Genomic DNA, 6147 nt, shown 5'->3' with positions numbered 1-6147 from the left:
GAGGAGTAATTGTATTGAGGGCAATGAGGAAGTGTTTTTAATAGCTCCCAGGTGGCCCAGTAGTCCCCTTTCATTGTGCCAAGCTGTCCACCAGCATCATCAACATTCATAACTAAGGGGTGTATGCCACATAAACTGGAAAGATCAACAGCATCCTGGCTTGTGTGGGAGGGAGACAGATGTCTGTCCTCTTTAATCTCCTTCACCATTCAAACCAGTCAGCCAGTGTGTCCTGTTGATCACTAGAGGGCGCTATTTCACAGAGCCTGACAATGGTTTATCTGAGCTGGAAAGCATTAAGGTTACCAACCTACAGCAACCTTTAATGAAATAGTAAATAACCATGTGTTATTTACTATTTCGTGAATACACTGACATTCCTAACAATTTTGATGTCCCTAGGCTATCCAACTCACACACAGCAGGTAAATTATTTTCAAAATGTGTCTCTGAAATTGGTAGGTCACTGCAGCGCTGCAGTACTGGTTAACAGGTGAATAGACCAACTCAGATTTAATTCCTCTGTTTCATCGGTTATGTGGCATCACATCAACAGTGACATCAAGTTAATCTTGTCGTGATGTGGTTAACTATTTTGGGACAGCTTAACGTCAGCATGTGATGTCCCTTATTTAGGGACATCCAAATGATGATAAATGGATTTTCACTTTTCATTACAAAAGCCCATACCAGAAATTCCCCTTAGGCTGTAATCTACTGGGTTGAGGGACATCCTAAATGTTTCAAAGATAAGTACACAACCAGGGCTGAGCAGTGATGGTAATTGGTTCTTTACACTGACATTCAATATCCTGTTGAAATGTAAATGACGGAAATTAATCAGTACGGTTTGCTGATTTTGCTGATGAAAATCTCCACAGAACACATTATAGTGGCCCTTGAGGTGAATTGTTTTAGTGGTGATCACACTACTGCATCAGGCGTGTGTTGGTGTGACTTCATCTCTCAGACACACAGAAGCAGCATTATAATCCATTACAGGATCGTATGAAGGTAAACTGGTGTGTTTTAGAGATTTTTATGTGATAGATCATCATTAACATAAACATTCAGGAAGCTTTAACACATGTTCTATGAAGGTAAGTCTGAATAGTACCACTATACATATATTTAACCAATAGATTATATTCAGTGCCTTCATTTAATATTGGGTCAGAGAAGCATAATTTATTCTTTTGACTCTGTACTCCAAACATTTGGAATTTACGGTAAATAAAACAATTACTATATGGTTAAAGAAAAATTAGAGGTAATTTCTGTAAGTATTAGTTTAGATTCTCTGTTAGGCCTGTACTACAGCCATAACCAGGATGTTTGTCTCTTCTCAGCAAACGAAAGCCATATTTAATATAGTTTAAATCTGGAATTTGATGTTGACAAGACATTTCACTTTTTTAAACGTGGCCATCCTGTTTTCAAGGATACCTAATAGTTGGCATCTTGCAACATATCTGCAGGTCTGCCAAGTGAAGCCTTCTGAGGATGGTACTAGCTGACATATCCACGCCTACCTGAACAGTGTTCATGATCTGCTTCCTTGACTTTCGTTGAAGCTTGGTCTCCTAGAATTCCAGAATTAGGAAAAGATATTGACAGCTCTCTTATGCATGCAAAAAGTGAAGGAACAAGCCAAACTAACCAGAAACACATGTTGAGCCATTCGTCCGAACGTTGTCCAAATCGAGAATACCCTGAAATAATACATGAGAACATTAACCTCATAGTAATTGCTTGAGATCAAATCCAAAACAGGTTTGCATTGTCCTAATACTTAAGGAGGTCATTCTCTGTATAGTATGTGTTCACACATACATAGTTTCATAGTTAACTTTCAAACGTTTATTCTGCATCTATCCCGATTTACAGCATACAGGCACGTAGGCACTATTACCTGTTATACATTATACATATTCCCATGGCCCGAGGATCTAACATTTTAAGTAGCATGAATTTATGTTACGCTATGTACTTTCTTATCAACTCTTGTCTTTTCAACATTCATTTAGTGGAAATGAATTACTGTAACTCCACAGTAGCCAGAGCACCTTGATAACAAATAACAGAAGGCTTTATCAAGTAGCATTCATGTGGCCTTTCATCTGGGAGAGAAGTATTCCTTCACTGATGATGCTGAACCAGAGGGATCCCATATTAATAAACTACACCCAGATTATTCTAACCCTATTGTGCATACTTTTTCCCAGCACATTATTATCTAATCTGCTTCCCATAGACATCAATAGATGTTAGGTATCTTCCCCAGAGACTCTCTGCTAGGCCTGTATGACACCCATCCTCAGTTGCACTTTAGTTTTCTGGCCTTTTTTGCCAGACCACGTAAGCGGAGCCAGCTAAGAGCGAAGTGAGTGACTGACTGACTGCCCCTTGTTAAATAGCGTTGTGGTTAGAGAAGTGGGTTTGTGAACTACAGTTTCTGAGTTTGTAACTCCTCACAGGCGAAGTGAAGGATGCATTATGAATTATTCTGTATTGACAAAAACTTTGCTGGCTGAAACTTTATGCAGTTATATTGCGACTGTTTCTGGCATGGAATAGTTCATGATCCGTCTCACAAGAAATTGCTCAATTTTTATAATTAATCCTAGGAAGTTAGTAGATACTAGTAAGCCTATTACTGGCTAATAAGCTGTTAAAACGGCCAGTGGCAAAAGCAATACAGTTCACAGAAGCAATTTGTGGTGGAGGTAAACGTAATAAGAAAAGTTATTCCTCAATGGAGTCTAGCGACTGCTGTAACGTTTAATGCCGAGGTGTAGTGGTTAAAGACAGTGCTTTTCATGTGAAAGACCTAAGTTTGAATCTATAGAGAGCAATGACGTTAATTAATTATTTCTGGTAGATTCCGCAATTCTCTCATCTTTTCACTTGATGAAAAAGTTTGTTATCGTCGCCTTTATTGATAGTTATTGTATAAATATCATTCACGAATGAAAGAAAAACGTAAGTTGTTTTGCCATGAAAGAAAAAAATATGTTTTTATGCCATGAAATGAAATAGCTTTGGCAGACTCGATAGCAATTGATCAATTCTTATGACTATTTCAGTAAAGCTTATTACTGGCTAATATGCTGTTAAAACGGCCAGTGGCAAATGCAATATATAGACGCTATTTGTGGTGGAAGTAAACTTAGTAAGAAACGTTAATCCGATTAACTGTATCAATGTCATTCACGAATGGCCAATTAACTATTTAAACGGCAAAAGAGGATTTGTTCAGGATAAAGGCTATACTGACACCTGTCCAATGTACAGCTCTGTGCTCTAGCGATTAACGACACAGCCTTTCACATGGGTGACCCAGGTTTGAATCTTGAGGTGGCAACCCTTTCTATTGCAGGCCGGCTGAACTAGACTTGCCTGGTTTCTTGTTACTTCTGTCTTGTTGGACTGTCCATATAGTCATTGTTCTAGAATTTGATATGCTCTTTTCTGATATAGCTAAATGTAGAATGGCCGTTCTCTTGTTAATGCCTAATATCTAGTGGTTTGCTTACATGTTTGACTGTTGTTAGCTCTTTTTTAGTGTTGAAAGTATTCATTTTCTATTCGCTAGGCAGGTCTTTCTTGTTTTTCCAGGTTGTTTGTATTGCGGTCCCCCTCCCTCCCTCCTTGGGTGTTCCTGGTCTTGCGGTTGGGAGCTTGGTTGGGGGGTTACTGTCAGGTCCTGACTATAGGGTGCCTCTACCTATCTCTAAATGTCTACGGGTGATAGTCAGGGCCTGACAGCCAAGTGTCTCTAGGCATCTCTGCACTGCAGTTTTGGTTATCCCCAAATAGAGGCAGCTGCACTGCATGGGGTCCTATTTAAGTTTAGGTTTTGCGCCACTTTTATTCATTTTATTTCCTATTCAAACTCATTTCATGTATGTCTTTTAAATGGTAGTGTATACATACCCAGAGGTTTTGCAAAGTATTCAAACCTATTCACTTTCTCCACATTCTGTTGTGTTGTATGTGTCGATGAGAGATGGTTGCCCTCAAGTCCTTCAGGGAGGTCTCCCATTTCTGATATTCTGAAGCTCTGTTGAGCTGGCCACTGGGTTCTTGGTCACTTCCCTGAATGTAAATATAAACATTTAAACCCTTTATTCAGTAGAAAACCGTACAAAAAAAGACATCAATTGAAAATTTAAAATTGTATCTTAGACATTTTGTTGTTTCTTGAAAACATATGCCCACTTTGAATTTGATGCCAGCAACACATCTAAAAAAAGTTGAAACAGAGGCAACAAAAGACTGGAAAAGTTGTGTGATGGTAAAAATTAAACCGGGTGGAATATCTCGCAATTAATTAGGTTGATTAGCAACAGGTTAGTAACATGATTGGGTATTAAAAGATCATTCCAGAGAGGATGGGCCTGTCAGAAGTGAGGATGGGGAGGGGTTCACCACTCTGTGAAAGACTGCATGGGCAAATAGTGTAACAATTTAAGAATAATGTTTCTCTACATAAAAGTTTGGGGATCTCATCATCTACGGTACATAATATCATTAAAAGATTCAGAGACTCTGGAGGAGTCTCTGTATGCAAAGAACAAGGCCGAAAACCACAGCATTAAAAACAGACACAAATTTGTTGTGGAAATCATTGCATGGGCTCAGGAAAACTTCTGAAAACCATTGTCTGTGAACACAGTATGTCGCAAGTTAAATACAAAGAACCGTATATAAACAAGATACAGAACCGCCGCCACCTTCTCTGGGCCTGAGCTTTTTTTTTTAAGATGGACTGGGGTGAAGTGGAAAACTGTCCTGTGATCTGATGAATCAAAATTAGACATTATTTCTGGGACTCATGGACGCTGCATCCTCCAGACTTAAGAGGAGAGGGACCATCCAGCTTGTTATCAGCATACAGTTCATCTGTGATGGTATGGGGGTGCATTAGGGCACATGGCATGGGTGACTTGCACATCTGTGAAGGCACCAATTATGCTGAACAATATATACTATATATAATATATATATATATATATATATATATATATATATATATATATATATATAGTTTGGTGCACCATATGCTGCCAATTGAGACAATGTCTTTTTCAGGGAAGGCCTTGCTTATTTCAGCAAGACAATGCCAAACCACATTCTGCATGTAATACAACAGCATGGCTCCATAGTAAAATAGTCTGGGTGCTAAACTGGCCTGCCAGCAGTCCAGACCTGTCACCTACTGAAAACATTTGGTGCATTATGAAACTGAAAATACAACAAAGTTGACCCCGAACTGTTGAGCAGCTGAATTTCACTTTCAAACCCCAACTGTTTTGAAACATGTTGCTGGCATCAAATTCAAAATGGACATGTATTTTTTCAAAATCAATCACATTTCTCAGTTTCAACATTTGATATGTTGTCTTTGTACTATTTTCAATTAAATACAGGGATAAATGATTTGCACACCATTGCATTCTGTTTTTTGGGTGGGTACGGGCTTGTACATGAGATATTTCTGTTCTGCATTCATCATATTTTGACATACAATTCTGAAAACGTGTTTTTGCTTCGTCATTATCCACCCTGGTCTCAGCGGACTACATAGAATATTTTACGTAAATCTTCGACACCGGAATTCATAAGATATATTACGTTAGGGTAAGTAACGTTTGAGTAATAATCCGGAAAAGAAACCACATACCAAGTTTCAAACCAGGGACTCTCTGCTTTGCAGGCAAGTGCTCTAACCACTGTTCCAACCAGAAGCTTCTCTTGAAAAGAGGCGAGTATTGGTGTTACAAAATTAATATAAGTGATTTTCTTTCTTATCCTAACTCAAACCTTAACCCCAGTGCTGTGATACCTAACCCTAATCCAAACCCTAACCTGAACCCAAGTGCTGTGATACCTAACCCTAACAAAAAACTTAACCAAACCTTTTTTGTTTTCTAACCTTACCCCAAACCTTAACCCTAATCTTAACCCCAGTGCTGTGAAACCTAAGGTTAACTGTAAAGTTAAATTAAGTCTGTTACCCAACAAAGAAAGTGAACTGTGTTTTGTATTCTAATACAATATAATGAAACAATCCCTCAAATAAATACACCCAAGTGCATTAACTTTATGATTTATTTTACATTTTCACATGATGGTCATGGAACT

This window comes from Esox lucius, chromosome 7 (assembly GCF_011004845.1).
Source record: "Esox lucius isolate fEsoLuc1 chromosome 7, fEsoLuc1.pri, whole genome shotgun sequence".
Taxonomy (NCBI): Eukaryota; Metazoa; Chordata; class Actinopteri; order Esociformes; family Esocidae; genus Esox; species Esox lucius.
The sequence above is the reverse complement of the archived record's forward strand: the minus strand, read 5'-3'. Positions refer to the sequence as shown.